The following is a 27,528-nucleotide window of genomic DNA, read 5'->3' as shown; positions in this document are numbered from 1 at the left end:
GAGTGCTGAGTGGAGTTGTGAACAGGATGAATCAGGATTAGCAGAGTGCTGAGTGGAGTTGGGGTTTAGGATGAATCAGGATTAGCAGAGTGCTGAGTGGAGTTGGTGTTAGGATGAATCAGGATTAGCAGAGTGCTGAGTGGAGTTGGGTTTAGGATGAATCAGGATTAGCAGAGTGCTGAGTGGAGTTGGGTTTAGGATGAATCAGGATTAGCAGAGTGCTGAGTGGAGTTGGTGTTAGGATGAATCAGGATTAGCAGAGTGCTGAGTGGAGTTGGGGTTTAGGATGAATCAGGATTAGCAGAGTGCTGAGTGGAGTTGGGGTTAGGATGAATCAGGATTAGCAGAGTGCTGAGTGGAGTTGGGGTTAGGATGAATCAGGATTAGCAGAGTGCTGAGTGGAGTTGGGTTTAGGATGAATCAGGATTAGCAGAGTGCTGAGTGGAGTTGGGGTTAGGATGAATCAGGATTAGCAGAGTGCTGAGTGGAGTTGGGTTAGGATGAATCAGGATTAGAAGAGTTCTGAGTGGAGTTGGGGTTATGATGAATCAGGGTTAGCAGAGTGCTGAGTGGAGTTGGTTTTAGGATGAATCAGGATTAGCAGAGTGCTGAGTGGAGTTGGTGTTTGGATGAATCAGGATTAGCAGAGTGCTGAGTGGAGTTGGTGTTTGGATGAATCAGGATTAGCAGAGTGCTGAGTGGAGTTGGGGTTAGGATGAATCAGGATTAGCAGAGTGCTGAGTGGAGTTGGGTTAGGATGAATCAGGATTAGCAGAGTGCTGAGTGGAGTTGGGTTAGGATGAATCAGGATTAGCAGAGTGCTGAGTGGAGTTGGGTTTAGGATGAGTCAACATTAGCAGAGTGCTGAGTGGAGTTGGGGTTTCGGTTGAATCAGGATTAGCAGAGTGCTGAGTGGAGTTGGTGTTAGGATGAATCAGGATTAGCAGACTGCTGAGTGGAGTTGGTTTTAGGATGAATCAGGATTAGCAGAGTGCTGAGTGGATTTGGGGTTAGGATGAATCAGGATTAGCAGAGTGCTGAGTGGAGTTGGGGTTAGGATGAATCAGGATTAGCAGAGTGCTGAGTGGAGTTGGGTTTAGGATGAATCAGGATTAGCAGAGTGCTGAGTGGAGTTGGGTTTAGGATGAATCAGGATTAGCAGAGTGCTGAGTGGAGTTGGGTTTAGGATGAATCAGGATTAGCAGAGTGCTGAGTGGAGTTGGGGTTAGGATGAATCAGGATTAGCAGAGTGCTGAGTGGTCTTGGGTTTAGGATGAATCTGGATTAGCAGAGTGCTGAGTGGAGTTGGGTTTATGATGAATCTAGATTAGCAGAGTGCTCAGTGGTGTTGTGTTTAGGATGAATCAGGATTAGCAGAGTGCTGAGTGGAGTTGGGGTTAGGATGAATCAGGATTAGCAGAGTGCTGAGTGGAGTTGGGTTTAGGATGAATCATGATGAACAGAGTGCTGAGTGGGGTTGGGGTTAAGATGAATGAGCATTAGCAGAGTGCTGAGTGGAATTTGGGATTAGGATGCATCAGGATTATCAGAGTGCTGAGTGGAGTTGGGGTTAGGATGAATCAGGATTAGCAGAGTGCTGAGCGGAGTTAGGGTTAGGATGAATCAGGATTAGCAGAGTGCTGAGTGGAGTTGGGGTTAGGATGAATCAGGATTAGCAGAGTGCTGAGTGGAGTTGGGGTTAGGATGAATCAGGATTAGCAGAGTGCTGAGTGGAGTTGGGGTTAGGATGAATCAGGATTAGCAGAGTGCTGAGTGGGCTTGTGGTTAGGATGAATCAGGATTAGCAGAGTACTGAGTGGAGTTGGGGTTAGGATGAATCAGGATTAGCAGAGTGCTGAGTGGAGTTGGGTTTAGGATGAATCAGGATTAGCAGAGTGCTGAGTGGAGTTGGGTTAGGATGAATCAGGATTAGCAGAGTGCTGAGTGGAGTTGGGGTTGAATGAATCAGGATTAGCAGAGTGCTGAGTGGAGTTGGGGTTTAGGATGAATCAGGATTAGCAGAGTGCTGAGTGGAGTTTTGGTTATGATGAATCAGGATTAGCAGAGTGCTGAGTGGAGTTGGTTTTTGGATGAATCAGGATTAGCAGAGTGCTGAGTGGAGTTGGTGTTAGGATGAATCAGGATTAGCAGAGTGCTGAGTGGAGTTGGGCTTTAGGATGAATCAGGATTAGCAGAGTGCTGAGTGGAGTTGGGTTAGGATGAATCAGGATTAGCAGAGTGCTGAGTGGAGTTGGGGTTAGGATGAATCAGGATTAGCAGAGTGCTGAGTGGAGTTGGGCTTTAGGATGAATCAGGATTAGCAGAGTGCTGAGTGGAGTTGGGGTTAGGATGAATCAGGATTAGCAGAGTGCTGAGTGGAGTTGGGGTTAGGATGAATCAGGATTAGCAGAGTGCTGAGTGGAGTTGGGGTTAGGATGAATCAGGATTAGCAGAGTGCTGAGTTGAGTTGGGTTTTAGGATGAATCAGGATTAGCAGAGTGCTGAGTGGAGTTGGGGTTAGGATGAATCAGGATTAGCAGAGTGCTGAGTGGAGTTGGGTTAGGATGAATCAGGATTAGCAGAGTGCTGAGTGGAGTTGGGTTTAGGATGAATCAGGATTAGCAGAGTGCTGAGTGGAGTTGGGTTTAGGATGAATCAGGATTAGCAGAGTGCTGAGTGGAGTTGGGTTTAGGATGAATCAGGATTAGCAGAGTGCTGAGTGGAGTTGGGTTAGGATGAATCAGGATTAGCAGAGTGCTGAGTGGAGTTGGGTTTAGGATGAATCAGGATTAGCAGAGTGCTGAGTGGAGTTGGGGTTAGGATGAATCAGGATTAGCAGAGTGCTGAGTGGAGTTGGGTTTAGGATGAATCAGGATTAGCAGAGTGCTGAGTGGAGTTGGGGTTAGGATGAATCAGGATTAGCAGAGTGCTGAGTGGAGTTGGGGTTAGGATGAATCAGGATTAGCAGAGTGCTGAGTGGAGTTGGGGTTAGGATGAATCAGGATTAGCAGAGTGCTGAGTGGAGTTGGGTTTAGGATGAATCAGGATTAGCAGAGTGCTGAGTGGAGTTGGGGTTAGGATGAATCAGGATTAGCAGAGTGCTGAGTGGAGTTGGGTTTAGGATGAATCAGGATTAGCAGAGTGCTGAGTGGAGTTGGGTTTAGGATGAATCAGGATTAGCAGAGTGCTGAGTGGAGTTGGGTTTAGGATGAATCAGGATTAGCAGAGTGCTGAGTGGAGTTGGGTTAGGATGAATCAGGATTAGCAGAGTGCTGAGTGGAGTTGGGGTTAGGATGAATCAGGATTAGCAGAGTGCTGAGTGGAGTTGGGTTTAGGATGAATCAGGATTAGCAGAGTGCTGAGTGGAGTTGGGTTTAGGATGAATCAGGATTAGCAGAGTGCTGAGTGGAGTTGGGGTTAGGATGAATCAGGATTAGCAGAGTGCTGAGTGGAGTTGGGTTAGGATGAATCAGGATTAGCAGAGTGCTGAGTGGAGTTGGGGTTAGGATGAATCAGGATTAGCAGAGTGCTGAGTGGAGTTGGGGTTAGGATGAATCAGGATTAGCAGAGTGCTGAGTGGAGTTGGGTTTAGGATGAATCAGGATTAGCAGAGTGCTGAGTGGAGTTGGGGTTAGGATGAATCAGGATTAGCAGAGTGCTGAGTGGAGTTGGGTTTAGGATGAATCAGGATTAGCAGAGTGCTGAGTGGAGTTGGGGTTAGGATGAATCAGGATTAGCAGAGTGCTGAGTGGAGTTGGGTTTAGGATGAATCAGGATTAGCAGAGTGCTGAGTGGAGTTGGGGTTAGGATGAATCAGGATTAGCAGAGTGCTGAGTGGAGTTGGGGTTAGGATGAATCAGGATTAGCAGAGTGCTGAGTGGAGTTGGGGTTAGGATGAATCAGGATTAGCAGAGTGCTGAGTGGAGTTGGGGTTAGGATGAATCAGGATTAGCAGAGTGCTGAGTGGAGTTGGGGTTAGGATGAATCAGGATTAGCAGAGTGCTGAGAGGAGTTGGTTTTTGGATGAATCAGGATTAGCAGAGTGCTGAGTGGAGTTGGGGTTTAGGATGAATCAGGATTAGCAGAGTGCTGAGTGGAGTTGGGTTTAGGATGAATCAGGATTAGCAGAGTGCTGAGTGGAGTTGGGGTTTAGGATGAATCAGGATTAGCAGAGTGCTGAGTGGAGTTGGGGTTAGGATGAATCAGGATTAGCAGAGTGCTGAGTGGAGTTGGGTTTTAGGATGAATCAGGATTAGCAGAGTTCTGAATGGAGTTGGGTTAGGATGAATCAGGATTAGCAGAGTGCTGAGTGGAGTTGGGGTTAGGATGAATCAGGATTAGCAGAGTGCTGAGTGGAGTTGGTGTTAGGATGAATCAGGATTAGCAGAGTGCTGAGTGGAGTTGGGGTTAGGATGAATCAGGATTAGCAGAGTGCTGAGTGGAGTTGGGTTTAGGATGAATCAGGATTAGCAGAGTGCTGAGTGGAGTTGGGGTTAGGATGAATCAGGATTAGCAGAGTGCTGAGTGGAGTTGGTGTTAGGATGAATCAGGATTAGCAGAGTGCTGAGTGGAGTTGGGGTTTAGGATGAATCAGGATTAGCAGAGTGCTGAGTGGAGTTGGGTTAGGATGAATCAGGATTAGCAGAGTGCTGAGTGGAGTTGGGTTTTAGGATGAATCAGGATTAGCAGAGTGCTGAGTGGAGTTGGGGTTAGGATGAATCAGGATTAGCAGAGTGCTGAGTGGAGTTGGGGTTAGGATGAATCAGGATTAGCAGAGTGCTGAGTGGAGTTGGGGTTAGGATGAATCAGGATTAGCAGAGTGCTGAGTGGAGTTAGGGGTAGGATGAATCAGGATTAGCAGAGTGCTGAGAGGTGTTGGGTTTAGGATGAATCAGGATTAGCAGAGTGCTGAGTGGAGTTGGGTTTAGGATGAATCAGGATTAGCAGAGTGCTGAGTGGAGTTGGGGTTAGGATGAATCAGGATTAGCAGAGTGCTGAGAGGTGTTGGGTTTAGGATGAATCAGGATTAGCAGAGTGCTGAGTGGAGTTGGGTTTATGATGAGTCAAGATTAGCAGAGTGCTGAGTGGAGTTGGGGTTTAGGATGAATCAGGATTAGCAGAGTGCTGAGTGGAGTTGGTGTTAGGATGAATCAGGATTAGCAGAGTGCTGAGTGGAGTTGGGGTTAGGATGAATCAGGATTAGCAGAGTGCTGAGTGGAGTTGGGGTTAGGATGAGTCTGGATTAGCAGAGTGCTGAGTGGAGTTGGGTTTAGGATGAATCAGGATTAGCAGAGTGCTGAGTGGAGTTGGGTTTATGATGAGTCAAGATGAGCAGAGTGCTGAGTGGAGTTGGGTTTAGGATGAATCAGGATTAGCAGAGTGCTGAGTGGAGTTGGGGTTAGGATGAATCAGGATTAGCAGAGTGCTGAGTGGAGTTGGGTTTAGGATGAATCAGGATTAGCAGAGTGCTGAGTGGAGTTGGGTTAGGATGAATCAGGATTAGCAGAGTGCTGAGTGGAGTTGGGTTTAGGATGAATCAGGATTAGCAGAGTGCTGAGTGGAGTTGGGTTTAGGATGAATCAGGATTAGCAGAGTGCTGAGTGGAGTTGGGGTTAGGATGAATCAGGATTAGCAGAGTGCTGAGTGGAGTTGGGTTTAGGATGAATCAGGATTAGCAGAGTGCTGAGTGGATTTGGGGTTTAGGATGAATCAGGATTAGCAGAGTGCTGAGTGTAGTTGGGTTTAGGATGAATCAGGATTAGCAGAGTGCTGAATGGAGTTGGGTTAGGATGAATCAGGATTAGCAGAGTGCTGAGTGGAGTTGGGGTTTAGGATGAATCAGGATTAGCAGAGTGCTGAGTGGAGTTGGGGTTAGGATGAATCAGGATTAGCAGAGTGCTGAGTGGAGTTGGGGTTAGGATGAATCAGGATTAGCAGAGTGCTGAGTGGAGTTGGCGTTTAGGATGAATCAGGATTAGCAGAGTGCTGAATGGAGTTGGGTTAGGATGAATCAGGATTAGCAGAGTGCTGAGTGGAGTTGGGGTTTAGGATGAATCAGGATTAGCAGAGTGCTGAGTGGAGTTGGGTTAGGATGAATCAGGATTAGCAGAGTGCTGAGTGGAGTTGGGTTTAGGATGAATCAGGATTAGCAGAGTGCTGAGTGGAGTTGGGTTAGGATGAATCAGGATTAGCAGAGTGCTGAGTGGAGTTGGGGTTTAGGATGAATCAGGATTAGCAGAGTGCTGAGTGGAGTTGGGTTAGGATGAATCAGGATTAGCAGAGTGCTGAGTGGAGTTGGGTTAGGATGAATCAGGATTAGCAGAGTGCTGAGTGGAGTTGGGTTAGGATGAATCAGAATTAGCAGAGTGCTGAGTGGAGTTGGGGTTTTGGATGAATCAGGATTAGCAGAGTGCTGAGTGGAGTTGGGGTTAGGATGAATCAGGATTAGCAGAGTGCTGAGTGGAGTTGGGGTTAGGATGAATCAGGATTAGCAGAGTGCTGAGTGGAGTTGGTTTTTGGATGAATCAGGATTAGCAGAGTGCTGAGTGGAGTTGGGGTTTAGGATGAATCAGGATTAGCAGAGTGCTGAGTGGAGTTGGGGTTTAGGATGAATCAGGATTAGCAGAGTGCTGAGTGGAGTTGGGTTTAGGATGAATCAGGATTAGCAGAGTGCTGAGTGGAGTTGGGGTTAGGATGAATCAGGATTAGCAGAGTGCTGAGTGGAGTTGGGGTTAGGATGAATCAGGATTAGCAGAGTGCTGAGTGGAGTTGGGGTTAGGATGAATCAGGATTAGCAGAGTGCTGAGTGGAGTTGGGGTTAGGATGAATCAGGATTAGCAGAGTGCTGAGTGGAGTTGGGGTTAGGATGAATCAGGATTAGCAGAGTGCTGAGTGGAGTTGGGGTTTAGGATGAATCAGGATTAGCAGAGTGCTGAGTGGAGTTGGGTTAGGATGAATCAGGATTAGCAGAGTGCTGAGTGGAGTTGTGGTTTAGGATGAATCAGGAATGACAGAGTGCTGAGTGGAGTTGGGTTAGGCTGAATCAGGATTAGCAGAGTGCTGAACTTTGTTGGTTTTTGGATGAATCAGGATTAGCAGAGTGCTGAGTGGAGTTGGGGTTTAGGATGAATCAGGATTAGCAGAGTGCTGAGTGGAGTTGGGTTTAGGATGAATCAGGATTAGCAGAGTGCTGAGTGGAGTTGGGGTGAGGATGAATCAGGATTAGCAGAGTGCTGAGTGGAGTTGGGGTTTAGGATGAATCAGGATTAGCAGAGTGCTGAGTGGAGTTGGGGTTAGGATGAATCAGGATTAGCAGAGTGCTGAGTGGAGTTGGGTTTAGGATGAATCAGGATTAGCAGAGTGCTGAGTGGAGTTGGGGTTAGGATGAATCAGGATTAGCAGAGTGCTGAGTGGAGTTGGGGTTTAGGATGAATCAGGATTAGCAGAGTGCTGCGTGGAGTTGGGTTTAGGATGAATCAGGATTAGCAGAGTGCTGAATGGAGTTGGGTTAGGATGAATCAGGATTAGCAGAGTGCTGAGTGGAGTTGGGGTTTGGATGAATCAGGATTAGCAGAGTGCTGAGTGGAGTTGGGGTTTAGGATGAATCAGGATTAGCAGAGTGATGAGTGGAGTCAGGGTTAGGATGAATCAGTATTAGCAGATTGCTGAGCGGAAATGGTGTTAGGATGAATCAGGATTAGCAGAGTGCTGAGTGGAGTTGGCGTTAGGATGAATCAGGATTAGCAGAGTGCTGAGTGGAGATGGATTTAGGATGAATCAGGATTAGCAGAGTGCTGAGTGGAGTTGGGTTTAGGATGAATCAGGATTAGCAGAGTGCTGAGTGGAGTTGGGTTAGGATGAATCAGGATTAGCAGAGTGCTGAGTGGAGTTGGGGTTAGGATGAATCAGGATTAGCAGAGTGCTGAGTGGAGTTGGGGTTAGGATGAATCAGGATAACAGAGTGCTGAGTGTGGTTGTGGTTAGGATGAATCAGGATTAGCAGAGTGCTGAGTGGAGTTGGGTTAGGATGAATCAGGATTAGCAGAGTGCTGTGTGGAGTTGGGGTTAGGATGAATCAGCATTTGCAGAGTGCAGAGCGGAGTTGGTTTTTCGATGAATAAGGATTTGCAGAGTGCTGAGTGGAGTTGGGGTTTAGGAAGAATCAGGATTAGCAGAGTGCTGAGTGTTGTTGGGGTTAGGATGAATCAGGATTAGCAGAGTGCTGAGTGGAGTTGGGGTTAGGATGAATCAGGATTAGCAGAGTGCTGAGTGGAGTTGGGTTTAGGATGAATCAGGATTAGCAGAGTGCTGAGTGGAGTTGGGTTAGGATGAATCAGGATTAGCAGAGTGCTGAGTGGAGTTGGGTTAGGATGAATCAGGATTAGCAGAGTGCTGAGTGGAGTTGGGTTTAGGATGAATCAGGATTAGCAGAGTGCTGAGTGGAGTTGGGTTTAGGATGAATCAGGATTAGCAGAGTGCTGAGTGGAGTTGGGGTTAGGATGAATCAGGATTAGCAGAGTGCTGAGTGGAGTTGGGTTTAGGATGAATCAGGATTAGTAGAGTGCTGAGTGGAGTTGGGGTTTAGGATGAATCAGGATTAGCAGAGTGCTGAGTGGATTTGGTGTAAGGATGAATCAGGATTAGCAGAGTGTTGAGTGGAGTTGGGGTTAGGATGAATCAGGATTAGCAGAGTGCTGAGTGGAGTTGGGGTTAGGATGAATCAGGATTAGCAGAGTGCTGAGTGGAGTTGGGGTTAGGATGAATCAGGATTAGCAGAGTGCTGAGTGGAGTTGGGTTTAGGATGAATCAGGATTAGCAGAGTGCTGAGTGGAGTTGGGTTAGGATGAATCAGGATTAGCAGAGTGCTGAGTGGAGTTGGGTTTAGGATGAATCAGGATTAGCAGAGTGCTGAGTGGAGTTGGGGTTAGGATGAATCAGGATTAGCAGAGTGCTGAGTGGAGTTGGGTTTAGGATGAATCAGGATTAGCAGAGTGCTGAATGGAGTTGGGTTAGGATGAATCAGGATTAGCAGAGTGCTGAGTGGAGTTGGGGTTAGGATGAATCAGGATTAGCAGACTGCTGAGTGGAGTTGGGGTTAGGATGAATCAGGATTAGCAGAGTGCTGAGTGGAGTTGGGGTTAGGATGAATCAGGATTAGCAGAGTGCTGAGTGGTCTTGGGTTTAGGATGAATCAGGATTAGCAGAGTGCTGAGTGGAGTTGGGTTTAGGATGAATCAGGATTAGCAGAGTGCTGAGTGGAGTTGGGTTTAGGATGAATCAGGATTAGCAGAGTGCTGAGTGGAGTTGGGGTTAGGATGAATCAGGATTAGCAGAGTGCTGAGTGGAGTTGGGGTTAGGATGAATCAGGATTAGCAGAGTGCTGAGTGGTCTTGGGTTTAGGATGAATCAGGATTAGCAGAGTGCTGAGTGGAGTTGGGTTTATGAAGAGTCAAGATTAGCAGAGTGCTGAGTGGAGTTGGGGTTTAGGATGAATCAGGATTAGCAGAGTGCTGAGTGGAGTTGGTGTTAGGATGAATCAGGATTAGCAGAGTGCTGAGTGGAGTTGGGTTTAGGATGAATCAGGATTAGCAGAGTGCTGAGTGGAGTTGGGTTTAGGATGAATCAGGATTAGCAGAGTGCTGAGTGGAGTTGGGTTTAGGATGAATCAGGATTAGCAGAGTGCTGAGTGGAGTTGGGGTTAGGATGAATCAGGATTAGCAGAGTGCTGAGTGGAGTTGGGGTTAGGATGAATCAGGATTAGCAGAGTGCTGAGTGGAGTTGGGTTAGGATGAATCAGGATTAGCAGAGTGCTGAGTGGAGTTGGGGTTAGGATGAATCAGGATTAGCAGAGTGCTGAGTGGAGTTGGGTTAGGATGAATCAGGATTAGCAGAGTGCTGAGTGGAGTTGGGTTTAGGATGAATCAGGATTAGCAGAGTGCTGAGTGGAGTTGGGGTTAGGATGAATCAGGATTAGCAGAGTGCTGAGTGGAGTTGGGTTTAGGATGAATCAGGATTAGCAGAGTGCTGATTGGAATTGGGTTAGGATGATTCAGGATTAGCAGAGTGCTGAGTGGAGTTGGGGTTAGGATGAATCAGGATTAGCAGAGTGCTGAGTGGAGTTGGGTTTAGGATGAATCAGGATTAGCAGAGTGCTGAGTGGAGTTGGGTTTAGGATGAATCAGGATTAGCAGAGTGCTGAGTGGAGTTGGGGTTAGGATGAATCAGGATTAGCAGAGTGCTGAGTGGAGTTGGGGTTAGGATGAATCAGGATTAGCAGAGTGCTGAGTGGAGTTGGGGTTAGGATGAATCAGGATTAGCAGAGTGCTGAGTGGAGTTGGGTTTAGGATGAATCAGGATTAGCAGAGTGCTGAGTGGAGTTGGGTTTAGGATGAATCAGGATTAGCAGAGTGCTGAGTGGAGTTGGGTTTAGGATGAATCAGGATTAGCAGAGTGCTGAGTGGAGTTGGGGTTTAGGATGAATCAGGATTAGCAGAGTGCTGAGTGGAGTTGGGTTAGGATGAATCAGGATTAGCAGAGTGCTGAGTGGAGTTGGGTTTAGGATGAATCAGGATTAGCAGAGTGCTGAGTGGAGTTGGGTTTAAGATGAATCAGGATTTGCCGAGTGCTGACGGGTGTTGGTTTTAGGAGGATTCAGGATTAGCAGAGAGCTGAGTGGAGTCGGTTTTTGGATGAATCAGGATTAGCAGAGTGCTGAGGTGTGTTGGTGTTAGGTGGAATCAGGATTAGCAGAGTGCTGAGTGGAGTTGGGGTTTAGGATGAATCAGGATTAGCAGAGTGCTGAGTGGAGTTGGGGTTAGGATGAATCAGGATTAGCAGAGTGCTGAGTGGAGTTCGGTTTACGATGAATCAGGATTAGCAGAGTGCTGAGTGGAGTTGGGCTTAGGATGAATCAGGATTAGCAGAGTGCTGAGTGGAGTTGGGGTTTAAGATGAATCAGGATTAGCAGAGTGCTGAGTGGAGTTGGGTTAGGATGAATCAGGATTAGCAGAGTGCTGAGTGGAGTTGGGTTTAGGATGAATCAGGATTAGCAGAGTGCTGAGTGGAGTTGGGTTAGGATGAATCAGGATTAGCAGAGTGCTGAGTGGAGTTGGGGTTAGGATGAATCAGGATTAGCAGAGTGCTGAGTGGAGTTGGGGTTAGGATGAATCAGGATTAGCAGAGTGCTGAGTGGAGTTGGGGTTAGGATGAATCAGGATTAGCAGAGTGCTGAGTGGAGTTGGTGTTTGGATGAATCAGGATTAGCAGAGTGCTGAGTGGAGTTGGGTTTAGGATGAATCAGGATTAGCAGAGTGCTGAGTGGAGTTGGGGTTAGGATGAATCAGGATTAGCAGAGTGCTGAGTGGAGTTGGGGTTAGGATGAATCAGGATTAGCAGAGTGCTGAGTGGAGTTGGGGTTTAGGATGAGTCAGGATTAGCAGAGAGCTGAGTGGTGTTGGGTTTAGCATCAATCAGGATTAGAAGAGTGATGAGTGGTGTTGGGTTTAGGATGAATCAGGATTAGCAGAGTGCTGAGTGGAGTTGGTTTTTGGATGAATCAGGATTAGCAGAGTGCTGAGTGGAGTTGGGGTTTAGGATGAATCAGGATTAGCAGAGTGCTGAGTGGAGTTGGGTTAGGATGAATCAGGATGAGCAGAGTGCTGAGTGGAGTTGGGGTTAGGATGAATCAGCATTAGCAGAGTGCTGAGTGGAGTTGGGGTTAGGATGAATGATGTTTAGAAGAGTGCTGAGTGGAGTTGGGGTTAGGATGAATCAGGATTAGCAGAGTGCTGAGTGGAGTTGGGTTAGGATGAATCAGGATTAGCAGAGTGCTGAGTGGAGTTGGGTTTAGGATGAATCAGGATTAGCAGAGTGCTGAGTGGAGTTGGGGTTAGGATGAATCAGGATTAGCAGAGTGCTGAGTGGAGTTGGTTTTTGGATGAATCAGGATTAGCAGAGTGCTGAGTGGAGTTGGGGTTTAGGATGAATCAGGATTAGCAGAGTGCTGAGTGGAGTTGGGTTTAGGATGAATCAGGATTAGCAGAGTGCTGAGTGGAGTTGGGGTTAGGATGAATCAGGATTAGCAGAGTGCTGAGTGGAGTTGGGTTTAGGATGAATCAGGATTAGCAGAGTGCTGAGTGGAGTTGGGGTTAGGATGAATCAGGATTAGCAGAGTGCTGAGTGGAGTTGGGTTTAGGATGAATCAGGATTAGCAGAGTGCTGAGTGGAGTTGGGGTTAGGATGAATCAGGATTAGCAGAGTGCTGAGTGGAGTTGGGGTTAGGATGAATCAGGATTAGCAGAGTGCTGAGTGGAGTTGGGGTTAGGATGAATCAGGATTAGCAGAGTGCTGAGTGGAGTTGGGTTAGGATGAATCAGGATTAGCAGAGTGCTGAGTGGAGTTGGGTTTAGGATGAATCAGGATTAGCAGAGTGCTGAGTGGAGTTGGGTTTAGGATGAATCAGGATTAGCAGAGTGCTGAGTGGAGTTGGGGTTAGGATGAATCAGGATTAGCAGAGTGCTGAGTGGAGTTGGGGTTAGGATGAATCAGGATTAGCAGAGTGCTGAACGGTCTTGGTTTTTGGATGAATCAGGATTAGCAGAGTGCTGAGTGGAGTTGGGGTTTCGTATTAATCAGGATTAGCAGGGTGCTGAGTGGAGTTGGGGTTTAGGATGAATCAGGATTAGCTGAGTGCTGAGTGGAGTTGGGTTAGGATGAATCAGGATTAGCAGAGTGCTGAGTGGAGTTGGGTTTAGGATGAATCAGGATTAGCAGAGTGCTGAGTGGAGTTGGGTTTATGATGAGTAAAGATTAGCAGAGTGCTGAGTGGAGTTGGGGTTTAGGATGAATCAGGATTAGCAGAGTGCTGAGTGGAGTTGGGGTTTAGGATGAATCAGGATTAGCAGAGTGCTGAGTGGAGTTGGGGTTTAGGATGAATCAGGATTAGCAGAGTGCTGAGTGGAGTTGGGGTTAGGATGAATCAGGATTAGCAGAGTGCTGAGTGGAGTTGGGGTTAGGATGAATCAGGATTAGCAGAGTGCTGAGTGGAGTTGGTTTTTGGATGAATCAGGATTAGCAGAGTGCTGAGTGGAGTTGGGGTTTAGGATGAATCAGGATTAGCAGAGTGCTGAGTGGAGTTGGGGTTAGGATGAATCAGGATTAGCAGAGTGCTGAGTGGAGTTGGGGTTAGGATGAATCAGGATTAGCAGAGTTCTGAATGGAGTTGGGTTAGGATGAATCAGAATTAGCAGAGTGCTGAGTGGAGTTGGGGTTAGGATGAATCAGGATTAGCAGTGTGCTGAGTGGAGTTGGGGTTAGGATGAATCAGGATTAGCAGAGTGCTGAACGTTGTTTGTTTTTGGATGAATCAGGATTAGCAGAGTGCTGAGTGGAGTTGGGGTTTAGGATGAATCAGGATTAGCAGAGTGCTGAGTGGAGTTGGGTTTAGGATGAATCAGGATTAGCAGAGTGCTGAGTGGAGTTGGGGTTTAGGATGAATCAGGATTAGCAGAGTGCTGAGTGGAGTTGGGTTTAGGATGAATCAGGATTAGCAGAGTGCTGAGAGGAGTTGGGTTTAGGATGAATCAGGATTAGCAGAGTGCTGAGTGGAGTTGGGGTTAGGATGAATCAGGATTAGCAGAGTGCTGAGTGGAGTTGGGGTTTAGGATGAATCAGGATTAGCAGAGTGCTGAGTGGAGTTGGGGTTAGGATGAATCAGGATTAGCAGAGTGCTGAGTGGAGTTGGGGTTAGGATGAATCAGGATTAGCAGAGTGCTGAGTGGAGTTGGGTTTAGGATGAATCAGATTAGCAGAGTGCTGAGTGGAGTGGTGGGTTAGGATGAATCAGGATTAAGCAGAGTGCCTGAGTGGAGTTGGGTTTAGGATGAATCAGGATTAGCAGAGTGCTGAGTGGAGTTGGGGTTAGGATGAATCAGGATTAGCAGAGTGCTGAGTGGAGTTGGGGTTAGGATGAATCAGGATTAGCAGAGTGCTGAGTGGAGTTGGGGTTAGGATGAATCAGGATTAGCAGAGTGCTGAGTGGAGTTGGTTTTTGGATGAATCAGGATTAGCAGAGTGCTGAGTGGAGTTGGGGTTAGGATGAATCAGGATTAGCAGAGTGCTGAGTGGAGTTGGGCTAGGATGAATCAGGATTAGCAGAGTGCTGAGTGGAGTTGGGTTTAGGATGAATCAGGATTAGCAGAGTGCTGAATGGAGTTGGGTTAGGATGAATCAGGATTAGCAGAGTGCTGAGTGGAGTTGGGGTTAGGATGAATCAGGATTAGCAGAGTGCTGAGTGGAGTTGGGGTTAGGATGAATCAGGATTAGCAGAGTGCTGAGTGGACTTTTGGTTAGGATGAATCAGAATTAGCAGAGTGCTGAGTGGAGTTGGGTTTAGGATGAATCAGGATTAGCAGAGTGCTGAGTGGAGTTGGGGTTAGGATGAATCAGGATAACAGAGTGCTGAGTGGGGTTGCGGTTAGGATGAATCAGGATTAGCAGAGTGCTGAGTGGTGTTGGTTTTAGGATGAATCAGGATTAGCAGAGTGCTGAGTGGAGTTGGGTTTATGATGAGTCAAGATTAGCAGAGTGCTGAGTGGAGTTGGGATTAGGATGAATCAGGATTAGCAGAGTGCTTAGTTGAGTTGGGGTTAGGATGAATCAGGATTAGCAGAGTGCTGAGTGGAGTTGGAGTTAGGATGAATCAGGATTAGCAGAGTGCTGAGCGGAGTTGTGAACTGGATGAATCAGGATTAGCAGAGTGCTGAGTGGAGTTGGTTTTTGGAAGAATCAGGATTAGCAGAGTGCTGAGTGGAGTTGGGTTAGGATGAATCAGGATTAGCAGAGTGCTGAGTGGAGTTGGGTTTAGGATGAATCAGGATTAGCAGAGTGCTGAGTGGAGTTGGGGTTTGGATGAATCAGGATTAGCAGAGTGCTGAGTGGAGTTGGGTTTAGGATGAATCAGGATTAGCAGAGTGCTGAGTGGAGTTGGGGTTAGGATGAATCAGGATTAGCAGAGTGCTGAGTGGAGTTGTGAACTGGATGAATCAGGATTAGCAGAGTGCTGAGTGGAGTTGGGTTTAGGATGAATCAGGATTAGCAGAGTGCTGAGTGGAGTTGGGTTAGGATGAATCAGGATTAGCAGAGTGCTGAGTGGAGTTGGGTTTAGGATGAATCAGGATTAGCAGAGTGCTGAGTGGAGTTGGGTTTAGGATGAAACAGGATTAGCAGAGTGCTGAGTGGAGTTGGGTTTAGGATGAATCAGGATTAGCAGAGTGCTGAGTGGAGTTGGGTTTAGGATGAATCACGATTAGCATAGTGCTGAGTGGAGTTGGGGTTAGGATGAATCAGGATTAGCAGAGTGCTGAGTGGACTTGGCGTTTAGGATGAATCAGGATTAGCAGAGTGCTGAATGGAGTTGTGTTAGGATGAATCAGGATTAGCAGAGTGCTGAGTGGAGTTGGGGTTTAGGATGAATCAGGATTAGCAGAGTGCTGAGTGGAGTTGGGTTTAGGATGAATCAGGATTAGCAGAGTGCTGAGTGGAGTTGGGGTTTAGGATGAATCAGGATTAGCAGAGTGCTGAGTGGAGTTGGGGTTAGGATGAATCAGGATTAGCAGAGTGCTGAGTGGAGTTGGGGTTTAGGATGAATCAGGATTAGCAGAGTGCTGAGTGGAGTTGGGGTTAGGATGAATCAGGATTAGCAGAGTGCTGAGTGGAGTTGGGTTAGGATGAATCAGGATTAGCAGAGTGCTGAAAGTTGTTGGTTTTTGGATGAATCAGGATTAGCAGAGTGCTGTTTGGAGTTGGGGTTTAGGATGAATCAGGATTAGCAGAGTGCTGAGTGGAGTTGGGTTTAGGATGAATCAGGATTAGCAGAGTGCTGAGTGGATTTGGGGTTTAGGATGAATCAGGATTAGCAGAGTGCTGAGTGGAGTTGGGGTTAGGATGAATCAGGATTAGCAGAGTGCTGAGTGGAGTTGGGTTAGGATGAATCAGGATTAGCAGAGTGCTGAGTGGAGTTGGGTTAGGATGAATCAGGATTAGCAGAGTGCTGAGTGGAGTTGGGTTAGGATGAATCAGGATTAGCAGAGTGCTGAGTGGAGTTGGGTTAGGATGAATCAGGATTAGCAGAGTGCTGAGTGGAGTTGGGGTTTAGGATGAATCAGGATTAGCAGAGTGCTGAGTGGAGTTGGGGTTAGGATGAATCAGGATTAGCAGAGTGCTGAGTGGAGTTGTGGTTAGGATGAATCAGGATTAGCAGAGTGCTGAGTGGAGTTGGGTTTAGGATGAATCAGGATTAGCAGAGTGCTGAGTGGAGTTGGGGTTAGGATGAATCAGGATTAGCAGAGTGCTGAGTGGAGTTGGGTTTAGGATGAATCAGGATTAGCAGAGTGCTGAGTGGAGTTGGGTTTAGGATGAATCAGGATTAGCAGAGTGCTGAGTGGAGTTGGGGTTAGGATGAATCAGGATTAGCAGAGTGCTGAGTGGAGTTGTGGTTTAGGATGAATCACGATTAGCAGAGTGCTGAGTGGAGTTGCGGTTAGGATGAATCAGGATTAGCAGAGTGCTGAGTGGAGTTGGGTTTAGGATGAATCAGGATTAGCAGAGTGCTGAGTGGAGTTGGGTTAGGATGAATCAGGATTAGCAGAGTGCTGAGTGGAGTTGGGTTAGGATGAATCAGGATTAGCAGAGTGCTGAGTGGAGTTGGGGTTAGGATGAATCAGGATTAGCAGAGTGCTGAGTGGAGTTGGGTTAGGATGAATCAGGATTAGCAGAGTGCTGAGTGGAGTTGGGTTAGGATGAATCAGGATTAGCAGAGTGCTGAGTGGAGTTGGGGTTAGGATGAATCAGGATTAGCAGAGTGCTGAGTGGAGTTGGGTTAGGATGAATCAGGATTAGCAGAGTGCTGAGTGGAGTTGGGTTTAGGATGAATCAGGATTAGCAGAGTGCTGAGTGGAGTTGCGTTTGAATGAATCAGAATTTGCTGAGTGCTGAGGGGAGTTGGGGTTATGGTGAATCAGGATTAGCAGAGTTTTGAGCGGAGTTGGTTTAGGATGATTCAGGATTAGCAGAGTGCTGAACGGAGTTGGGTTTAGGATGAATCAGGATTAGCAGAGTGCTGAGTGGAGTTGGGTTTAGGATGAATCAGGATTAGCAGAGTGCTGAGTGGAGTTGGGTTAGGATGAATCAGGATTAGCAGAGTGCTGAGTGGAGTTGGGGTTAGGATGAATCAGGATTAGCAGAGTGCTGAGTGGAGTTGGGTTTAGGATGAATCAGGATTAGCAGAGTGCTGAGTGGAGTTGGGTTTAGGATGAATCAGGATTAGCAGAGTGCTGAGTGGAGTTGGGTTTAGGATGAATCAGGATTAGCAGAGTGCTGAGTGGAGTTGGGGTTAGGATGAATCAGGATTAGCAGAGTGCTGAGTGGAGTTGGGTTAGGATGAATCAGGATTAGCAGAGTGCTGAGTGGAGTTGGGGTTAGGATGAATCAGGATTAGCAGAGTGCTGAGTGGAGTTGGGTTAGGATGAATCAGGATTAGCAGAGTGCTGAGTGGAGTTGGGGTTTAGGATGAATCAGGATTAGCAGAGTGCTGAGTGGAGTTGGGTTAGGATGAATCAGGATTAGCAGAGTGCTGAGTGGAGTTGGGTTAGGATGAATCAGGATTAGCAGAGTGCTGAGTGGAGTTGGGTTAGGATGAATCAGGATTAGCAGAGTGCTGAGTGGAGTTGGGGTTAGGATGAATCAGGATTAGCAGAGTGCTGAGTGGAGTTGGTTTTTGGATGAATCAGGATTAGCAGAGTGCTGAGTGGAGTTGGGGTTAGGATGAATCAGGATTAGCAGAGTGCTGAGTGGAGTTGCGTTTATGATGAGTCAAGATTAGCAGAGTGCTGAGTGGAGTTGTGGTTTAGGATGAATCAGGATTAGCAGAGTGCTGAGTGGAGTCGCGTTTATGATGAGTCAAGATTAGCAGAGTGCTCATTGGAGTTGGGTTTAGGATGAATTAGGATTAGCAGAGTGCTCATGGGTGTTGTGGTTAGGATGAATCAGGATTAGCAGATTGCTGAGTGGATTTGGAGTCAGGATGAAACAGGATTAGCAGAGTGCTGAGTGGAGTTGGTTTAGGATGAATCAGGATTAGCAGAGTGCTGAGTGGAGTTGGGTTAGGATGAATCAGGATTAGCAGAGTGCTGAGTGGAGTTGGGGTTAGGATGAATCAGGATTAGCAGAGTGCTGAGTGGAGTTGGGGTTAGGATGAATCAGGATTAGCAGAGTGCTGAGTGGAGTTGGGGTTAGGATGAATCAGGATTAGCAGAGTGCTGAGTGGAGTTGGGTTAGGATGAATCAGGATTAGCAGAGTGCTGAGTGGAGTTGGGTTAGGATGAATCAGGATTAGCAGAGTGCTGAGTGGAGTTGGTTTAGGATGAATCAGGATTAGCAGAGTGCTGAGTGGAGTTGGGGTTTAGGATGAATCAGGATTAGCAGAGTGCTGAGTGGAGTTGGGTTTAGGATGAATCAGGATTAGCAGAGTGCTGAGTGGAGTTGGGGTTAGGATGAATCAGGATTAGCAGAGTGCTGAGTGGAGTTGGGTTTAGGATGAATCAGGATTAGCAGAGTGCTGAGTGGAGTTGGGGTTTAGGATGAATCACGATTAGCAGAGTGCTGAGTGGAGTGTGGTTAGGATGAATCAGGATTAGCAGAGTGCTGAGTGGAGTTGGGTTTAGGATGAATCAGGATTAGCAGAGTGCTGAGTGGAGTTGGGGTTAGGATGAATCAGGATTAGCAGAGTGCTGAGTGGAGTTGGGTTTAGGATGAATCAGGATTAGCAGAGTGCTGAGTGGAGTTGGGTTTAGGATGAATCAGGATTAGCAGAGTGCTGAGTGGAGTTGGGGTTAGGATGAATCAGGATTAGCAGAGTGCTGAGTGGAGTTGGGTTAGGATGAATCAGGATTAGCAGAGTGCTGAGTGGAGTTGGGTTTAGGATGAATCAGGATTAGCAGAGTGCTGAGTGGAGTTGGGTTTAGGATGAATCAGGATTAGCAGAGTGCTGAGTGGAGTTGGGGTTAGGATGAATCAGGATTAGCAGAGTGCTGAGTGGAGTTGGGTTTAGGATGAATCAGGATTAGCAGAGTGCTGAGTGGAGTTGGGTTTAGGATGAATCAGGATTAGCAGAGTGCTGAGTGGAGTTGGGTTTAGGATGAATCAGGATTAGCAGAGTGCTGAGTGGAGTTGGGGTTAGGATGAATCAGGATTAGCAGAGTGCTGAGTGGAGTTGGGTTAGGATGAATCAGGATTAGCAGAGTGCTGAGTGGAGTTTGGGTTAGGATGAATCAGGATTAGCAGAGTGCTGAGTGGAGTTGGGGCTTAGGATGAATCAGGATTAGCAGAGTGCTGAATGGATTTGGGTTACGATGAATCAGGATTAGCAGAGGGCTGAGTGGAGTTGGGGTTAGGATGAATCAGGATTAGCAGAGTGCTGAGTGGAGTTGTGGTTAGGATGAATCAGGATTAGCAGAGTGCTGAGTGGAGTTGGAATTAGGATGAATCAGGATTAGCAGAGTGCTGAGTGGAGTTGGGTTTAGGATGAATCAGGATTAGCAGAGTGCTGAGTGGAGTTGGGTTCAGGATGAATCAGGATTAGCAGAGTGCTGAGTGGAGTTGGGGTTAGGATGAATCAGGATTAGCAGAGTGCTGAGTGGAGTTGGGTTAGGATGAATCAGGATTAGCAGAGTGCTGAGTGGAGTTGGGTTTAGGATGAATCAGGATTAGCAGAGTGCTGAGTGGAGTTGGGGTTAGGATGAATCAGGATTAGCAGAGTGCTGAGTGGAGTTGGGGTTAGGATGAATCAGGATTAGCAGAGTGCTGAGTGGAGTTGGGTTAGGATGAATCAGGATTAGCAGAGTGCTGAGTGGAGTTGGGTTAGGATGAATCAGGATTAGCAGAGTGCTGAGTGGAGTTGGGTTAGGATGAATCAGGATTAGCAGAGTGCTGAGTGGAGTTGGGTTTAGGATGAATCAGGATTAGCAGTGTGCTGAGTGGAGTTGGGGTTAGGATGAATCAGGATTAGCAGAGTGCTGAGTGGAGTTGGGGTTAGGATGAATCAGGATTAGCAGAGTGCTGAGTGGAGTTGGGTTAGGATGAATCAGGATTAGCAGAGTGCTGAGTGGAGTTGGGGTTAGGATGAATCAGGATTAGCAGAGTGCTGAGTGGAGTTGGGTTAGGATGAATCAGGATTAGCAGAGTGCTGAGTGGAGTTGGGGTTAGGATGAATCAGGATTAGCAGAGTGCTGAGTGGAGTTGGGGTTAGGATGAATCAGGATTAGCAGAGTGCTGAGTGGAGTTGGGTTTAGGATGAATCAGGATTAGCAGAGTGCTGAGTGGAGTTGGGTTTAGGATGAATCAGGATTAGCAGAGTGATGAGTGGAGTTGGGTTTAGGATGAATCAGGATTAGCAGAGTGCTGAGTGGAGTTGGGGTTAGGATGAATCAGGATTAGCAGAGTGCTGAGTGGAGTTGGTTTTTGGATGAATCAGGATTAGCAGAGTGCTGAGTGGAGTTGGGTTTATGATGAATCAGGATTAGCAGAGTGCTGAGTGGAGTTGGGGTTTAGGATGAATCAGGATTAGCAGAGTGCTGAGTGGAGTTGGTGTTTGGATGAATCAGGATTAGCAGAGTGCTGAGTGGAGTTGGGTTTAGGATGAATCAGGATTAGCAGAGTGCTGAGTGGAGTTGGGTTTAGGATGAATCAGGATTAGCAGAGTGCTGAGTGGAGTTGGGGTTTAGGATGAATCAGGATTAGCAGAGTGCTGAGTGGAGTTGGGTTAGGATGAATCAGGATTAGCAGAGTGCTGAGTGGAGTTGGGTTAGGATGAATCAGGATTAGCAGAGTGCTGAGTGGAGTTGGGTTAGGATGAATCAGGATTAGCAGAGTGCTGAGTGGAGTTGGGTTAGGATGAATCAGGATTAGCAGAGTGCTGAGTGGAGTTGGGTTAGGATGATTCAGGATTAGCAGAGTGCTGAGTGGAGTTGGGTTAGGATGAATCAGGATTAGCAGAGTGCTGAGTGGAGTTGGGGTTAGGATGAATCAGGATTAGCAGAGTGCTGAGTGGAGTTGGGGTTAGGATGAATCAGGATTAGCAGAGTGCTGAGTGGAGTTGGGGTTTAGGATGAATCAGGATTAGCAGAGTGCTGAGTGGAGTTGGGTTAGGATGAATCAGGATTAGCAGAGTGCTGAGTGGAGTTGTGTTTAGGATGAATCAGGATTAGCAGAGTGCTGAGTGGAGTTGGGTTAGGATGAATCAGGATTAGCAGAGTGCTGAGTGGAGTTGGGTTTAGGATGAATCAGGATTAGCAGAGTGCTGAGTGGAGTTGGTTTAGGATGAATCAGGATTAGCAGAGTGCTGAGTGGAGTTGGGGTTAGGATGAATCAGGATTAGCAGAGTGCTGAGTGGAGTTGGGTTTAAGATGAATCAGGATTAGCAGAGTGCTGAGTGGAGTTGGGGTTAGGATGAATCAAGATTGACAGAGTGTTGAGTGGAGTTGGTTTAGGATGAATCAGGATTAGCAGAGTGCTGAGTGGAGTTGGGGTTAGGATGAATCAGGATTAGCAGAGTGCTGAGTGGAGTTGGGGTTTGGATGTGTCAGGATTAGCAGAGTGCTGAGCCGAGTTAGGGTTAGGATGAATCAGGATTAGCAGAGTGCTGAGTGGAGTTGGGTTTAGGATGAATCAGGATTAGCAGAGTGCTGAGTGGAGTTGGGGTTAGGATGAATCAGGATTAGCAGAGTGCTGAGTGGAGTTGGTGTTAGGATGAATCAGGATTAGCAGAGTGCTGAGTGGTGTTGGGTTTAGGATGAATCAGGATTAGCAGAGTGCTGAGTGGAGTTGGGTTTAGGATGAATCAGGATTAGCAGAGTGCTGAGTGGAGTTGGGGTTAGGATGAATCAGGATTAGCAGAGTGCTGAGTGGAGTTGGGTTTATGATGAATCGGGATTAGCAGAGTGCTGAGCGGAGTTGGTTCTTGGATGAATCAGGATTTTCAGAGTGATGAGTGGAGTTGGGGTTTAGGATGAATCAGGATTAGCAGAGTGCTTGGTGTTGTTGGGTTTAGGATGAATCAGGATTAGCAGAGTGCTGAGTGGAGTTCGGGTTAGGATGAATCAGGATTAGCAGAGAGCTCATTGGAGTTGTGTTTTAGGATGAATCAGGATTAGCAGAGTGCTGAGTGGCGTTGGGGTTTAGGATGAATCAGGATTAGCAGAGTGCTGAGTGGAGTTGGGTTTAGGATGAATCAGGATTAGCAGAGTGCTGAGTGGAGTTGGGGTTAGGATGAATCAGGATTAGCAGAGTGCTGAGTGGAGTTGGGTTTAGGATGAATCAGGATTAGCAGAGTGCTGAATGGAGTTGGGTTAGGATGAATCAGGATTAGCAGAGTGCTGAGTGGAGTTGGGGTTTAGGATGAATCAGGATTAGCAGAGTGCTGAGTGGAGTTGGGGTTAGGATGAATCAGGATTAGCAGAGTGCTGAGTGGAGTTGGGGTTTGGATGAATCAGGATTAGCAGAGTGCTGAGCCGAGTAATGGTGAGGATGAATCAGGATTAGCAGAGTGCTGAGTGGAGTTCGGGTTAGGATGAATCCGGATTAGCAGAGTGCTGAGCCGAGTTATGGTTAGGATGAATCAGGTTTAGAAGAGTACTGAGCGGAGTTGGGGTTTGGATGAATCAGGATTAGCAGAGTGCTGATTGGAGTTGGGTTTAGGATGAATCAGGATTAGCAGAGTGCTGAGTGGTGTTGGGTTTAGGATGAATCAGGATTAGCAGAGTGCTGAGTGGAGTTGGGGTTAGGATGAATCAGGATTAGCAGAGTGCTGAGTGGAGTTGGGGCTCAGGATGAATCAGGATTAGCAGAGTGCTGAATGGAGTTGGGTTAGGATGAATCAGGATTAGCAGAGGGCTGAGTGGAGTTGGGGTTAGGATGAATCAGGATTAGCAGAGTGCTGAGTGGAGTTGGGGTTAGGATGAATCAGGATTAGCAGAGTGCTGAGTGGAGTTGGGCTTAGGATGAATCAGGATTAGCAGAGTGCTGAGTAGAGTTTGGGTTTAGGATGAATCAGGATTAGCAGAGTGCTGAGTGGAGTTGGGGTTAGGATGAATCAGGATTAGCAGAGTGCTGAGTGGAGTTGGGTTTAGGATGAATCAGAATTAGCAGAGTTCTGAATGGAGTTGGTTTAGGATGAATCAGGATTTTCAGAGTGCTGAGTGGAGTTGGGGTTTAGGATGAATCAGGATTAGCAGAGTGCTGAGTGTTGTTGGGGTTAGGATGAATCAGGATTAGCAGAGTGCTGAGTGGAGTTGGGGTTAGGATGAATCAGGATTAGCAGAGAGCTCATTGGAGTTGTGTTTTAGGATGAATCAGGATTAGCAGAGTGCTGAGTGGAGTTGGGGTTAGGATGAATCAGGATTAGCAGAGTGCTGAGTGGAGTTGGGGTTAGGATGAATCAGGATTAGCAGAGTGCTGAGTGGAGTTGGGTTTAGGATGAATCAGGATTAGCAGAGTGCTGAGTGGAGTTGGGTTTAGGATGAATCAGGATTAGCAGAGTGCTGAGTGGAGTTGGGGTTAGGATGAATCAGGATTAGCAGAGTGCTGAGTGGAGTTGGGTTTAGGATGAATCAGGATTAGCAGAGTGCTGAGTGGAGTTGGGTTAGGATGAATCAGGATTAGCAGAGTGCTGAGTGGAGTTGGGGTTTAGGATGAATCAGGATTAGCAGAGTGCTGAGTGGAGTTGGGTTTAGTATGAATCCGGATTAGCTGAGTGCTGAGTGGAGTTGGGGGTAGGATGAATCAGGATTAGCAGAGTGCTTAGTGGAGTTGGGGTTAGGATGAATCAGGATTAGCAGAGTGCTGAGTGGAGTTGGGTTTAGGATGAATCAGGATTAGCAGAGTGCTGAGAGGTGTTGGGTTTAGGATGAATCAGTATTAGCAGAGTGCTGAGAGGTGTTGGGTTGTGGATGAATCAGTATTGGCAGAGTGCTGAGTGGAGTTGGTTTAGGATGATTCAGGATTAGCAGAGTGCTGAACGGAGTTGGGGTTATGATGAGTCAGGATTAGCAGAGTGCTGAATGGAGTTGGGGTTAGGATGAATCAGGATTAGCAGAGTGCTGAGTGGAGTTGGGGTTAGGATGAATCAGGATTAGCAGAGTGCTGAGTGGAGTTGGGGTTAGGATGAATCAGGATTAGCAGAGTGCTGAGTGGAGTTGGGGTTAGGATGAATCAGGATTAGCAGATTGCTGATTGGAGTTGGGTTTAGGATGTGTCAGGATTAGCAGAGTGCTGAGTGGAGTTGGGATTAGGATGAATCAGGATTAGCAGAGTGCTGAGTGGAGTTGGGGTTAGGATGAATCAGGATTAGCAGAGTGCTGAGTGGAGTTGGGTTTAGGATGAATCAGGATTAGCAGAGTGCTGAGTGGAGTTGGGGTTAGGATGAATCAGGATTAGCAGAGTGCTGAGTGGAGTTGGGGTTAGGATGAATCAGGATTAGCAGAGTGCTGAGTGGAGTTGGGGTTAGGATGAATCAGGATTAGCAGAGTGCTGAGTGGAGTTGGGGTTTAGGATGAATCAGGATTAGCAGAGTGCTGAGTGGAGTTGGGGTTAGGATGAATCAGGATTAGCAGAGTGCTGAGTGGAGTTGGGGTTAGGATGAATCTGTTTTAGCAGAGTGCTGAGTGGAGTTGGGGTTAGGATGAATCAGGATTAGCAGAGTGCTGAGTGGAGTTGGGGTTAGGATGAATCAGGATTAGCAGAGTGCTGAATGGAGTTGGGGTTAGGATGAATCAGGATTAGCAGAGTGCTGAGTGGAGTTTGAGTTAGGATGAATCAGGATTAGAAGTGTGCTGTGTGGAGTTGGGGTTTAGGATGAATCAGGATTAGCAGAGTGCTGAGTGGAGTTGTGGTTAGGATAAATCATGATAACAGAGTGCTGAGTGGAGTTGGGGTTAGGATGAATCAGGATTAGCGGAGTGCTGAGTGGTGTTGGGTTTAGAATGAATCAGGATTAGCAGAGTGCTGAGTGGAGTTGGGTTTATGATGAATCAGGATTAGCAGAGTGCTGAGTGGAGTTGGGTTTAGGATGAATCAGGATTAGCAGAGTGCTGAGTGGAGTTGGGGTTAGGATGAATCAGGATGAGCAGAGTGCTGAGATGACTTGGGGTTAAGATGAAGGAGGATTAGCAGAGTGCTGAGTGGAGTTGGGGTTTAGGATGAATCAGGATTAGCAGAGTGCTGAGTGGAGTTGGGGTTAGGATGAATCAGGATTAGCAGAGTGCTGAGTGGAGTTGTGGTTTAGGATGAATCAGGATTAGCAGAGTGCTGAGTGGAGTTGGGGTTAGGATGAATCAGGATTAGCAGAGTGCTGATTGGAGTTGTGGTTTAGGATGAATCAGGAATGACAGAGTGCTGAGTGGAGTTGGGTTAGGATGAATCAGGATTAGCAGAGTGCTGAGTGGAGTTGGGGTTAGGATGAATCTGGATTAGCCGAGTGCTGAGTGGAGTTTGGGTTAGGATGAATCAGGATTAGCAGAGTGCTGAGTGGAGTTGGGTTTAGGATGAATCAGGATTTGCAGAATGCTGAGTGGAGTTTGGGTTAGGATGAATCAGGATTAGCAGAGTGCTGAGTGGAGTTGGGTTTAGGATGAATCAGGATTAGCAGAGTGCTGAGTGGTGTTGGTGTTAGGATGAATCAGGATTAGCAGAGTGCTGAGTGGAGTTGGGGTTAGGATGAATCAGGATTAGCAGAGTGCTGAGTGGAGTTGGGGTTAGGATGAATCAGGATTAGCAGAGTGCTGAGTGGAGTTGGGGTTAGGATGAATCAGGATTAGCAGAGTGCTGAGTGGAGTTGGGTTAGGATGAATCAGGATTAGCAGAGTGCTGAGTGGAGTTGGGGTTTAGGATGAATCAGGATTAGCAGAGTGCTGAGTGGAGTTGGGTTTAGGATGAATCAGGATTAGCAGAGTGCTGAGTGGAGTTGGGGTTAGGATGAATCAGGATTAGCAGAGTGCTGAGTGGAGTTGGGTTAGGATGAATCAGGATTAGCAGAGTGCTGAGTGGAGTTGGGGTTAGGATGAATCAGGATTAGCAGAGTGCTGAGCCGAGTTAGGGTTAGGATGAATCAGGATTAGCAGAGTGCTGAGTGGAGTTGGGGTTAGGATGAATCAGGATTAGCAGAGTGCTGAGTGGAGTTGGGTTAGGATGAATCAGGATTAGCAGAGTGCTGAGTGGAGTTGGGTTTAGGATGAATCAGGATTAGCAGAGTGCTGAGTGGAGTTGGGGTTAGGATGAATCAGGATTAGCAGAGTGCTGAGTGGAGTTGGGTTAGGATGAATCAGGATTAGCAGAGTGCTGAGTGGAGTTGGGTTTAGGATGAATCAGGATTAGCAGAGTGCTGAGTGGAGTTGGGTTAGGATGAATCAGGATTAGCAGAGTGCTGAGTGGAGTTAGGGTTAGGATGAATCAGGATTAGCAGAGTGCTGAGTGGAGTTGGGGTTAGGATGAATCAGGATTAGCAGAGTGCTGAGCTGAGTTAGGGTTAGGATGATTGAGGTTTAGAAGAGTACTGAGCGGAGTTGGGGTTGAATGAATCAGGATTAGCAGAGTGCTGAGTGGAGTTGCGTTTGAATGAATCAGAATTAGCAGAGTGCTAAGTGGAGTTGGGGTTAGGATGAATCAGGATTAGCAGAGTGCTGAGTGGAGTTGGGTTGAGGATGAATCAGGATTAGCAGAGGGATGAGTGGAGTTGGGTTTAGGATGAATCAGGATTAGCAGAGTGCTGAGAGGTGTTGGGTTTAGGATGAATCAGGATTAGCAGAGTGCTGAGAGGTGTTGGGTTTAGGATGAATCAGGATTAGCAGAGTGCTGAGTGGAGTTGGTTTAGGATGAATCAGGATTAGCAGAGTGCTGAGTGGAGTTGGGGTTATGATGAATCAGGATTAGCAGAGTGCTGAGTGGAGTGGGGTTAGGATGAATCAGGATTAGCAGAGTGCTGAGTGGAGTTGGGGTAGGATGAATCAGGATTAGCAGAGTGCTGAGTGGAGTTGGGTTTAGGATGAATCAGGATTAGCAGAGTGCAGAGTGGAGTTGGGGTTTGGATGAATCAGGATTAGCAGAGTGCTGAGTGGAGTTGGGGTTTAGGATGAAACAGGATTAGCAGAGTGCTGAGTGGAGTTGGGGTTTAGGATGAATCAGGATTAGCAGAGTGCTGAGTGGAGTTGGGTTTAGGATGAATCAGGATTAGCAGAGTCCTGAATGGAGTTGTGTTAGGATGAATCAGAATTAGCAGAGTGCTGAGTGGAGTTGGGTTAGGATGAATCAGGATTAGCAGAGTGCTGAGTGGAGTTGGGTTTAGGATGAATCAGGATTAGCAGAGTGCTGAGAGGAGTTGGGTTTAGGATGAATCAGGATTAGCAGAGTGCTGAGTGGAGTTGGTGTGAGGAGGAATCAGGATTAGCAGAGTGCTGAGTGGAGTTGGGTTTAGGATGAATCAGG

The sequence above is a fragment of the Carcharodon carcharias genome (genome assembly GCF_017639515.1).
Source record: "Carcharodon carcharias isolate sCarCar2 chromosome 36 unlocalized genomic scaffold, sCarCar2.pri SUPER_36_unloc_7, whole genome shotgun sequence".
NCBI classification, from domain to species: Eukaryota; Metazoa; Chordata; class Chondrichthyes; order Lamniformes; family Lamnidae; genus Carcharodon; species Carcharodon carcharias.
This window is presented reverse-complemented; position numbering follows the sequence as displayed.